We start from the raw sequence: 1,017 nt of genomic DNA on the forward strand, positions 1-1,017 counted from the left end.
ACAATTTGTATAATAAGAATAAAATTGAAATTAATATCAAATGATAAATAAATAATTAATTTTTAATAATTATCAATTTAAAATTTAAAATAAATAAGAATTTGTAATAGTTACGAAAATTTTAAAAACGATTTTTTTTTTCCATCTGATGTGACTGTCTTTTCATTCATTTTCTTCCTCTTTTATTGGTGCCGCGCCGCTACAGACACCAACTACCGTTGTCCATAGCTCACGCCGACGTGTGCACCATGAATGCCCAACAGCACTGTCACACAGTTTGCGTTATTTCTGTAGTCCCGCATCGCGCCAGTCGTGTATCCCCTCTTCCGTGCCGGCGATTTTTCCCTCTCAACGTCATTATTTGCGACGTATAGGGGACACACAAGTGTTGTTTTTATACGTCCATCACGTCTCGCAAAATCGTAAATGGAGACACTCCTTTTGCACACATTGCGTCTTTCGCGTAGTCCAAGACCGCCATGGTTGCCGCCGCCTTCAACGACGTTTTTCGCTTTCCTTACGTCTTCAAAGTATATATATCAACAGATGAATTTAGATGCTGGATATTCAATTCACTAGGTATGTAGATGGTTAATTGGATGATTATTTTGTTTGATTCAGTTTAAGTATATACAATTAACAAATGTTGAATGGTCATTTCACTAGGTAGTCGGAGGATTATTTTAATAACTACATAAATGATTGTTTGATGGCCAGTGAGAGAACTTCTAACACCAAAGAGGTGAGATAATTGATAAGAATGGGGTAGCAAATATTGGGAGAAAGGGTGTTTAAATAAATTCTATTGGTAAATTAGAGTTGAGATGGTAAATTTTTTGAAATAATTATTTGAATTTTTTTTTGTCTTGGATCAAATTTAAATCTCATTCTACATATTGTCAAAAATCTTTCATTATCTTCCTAGCAGAATTCTTTATGAATTGCTATTGTTCCTAATAGACCGAGTTATTAGATTATAAATGTATCATTCATTCTGTTACACCTATAAGGCCATAA

Source organism: Arachis ipaensis, chromosome B03, assembly GCF_000816755.2.
Source record: "Arachis ipaensis cultivar K30076 chromosome B03, Araip1.1, whole genome shotgun sequence".
Taxonomy (NCBI): domain Eukaryota; kingdom Viridiplantae; phylum Streptophyta; class Magnoliopsida; order Fabales; family Fabaceae; genus Arachis; species Arachis ipaensis.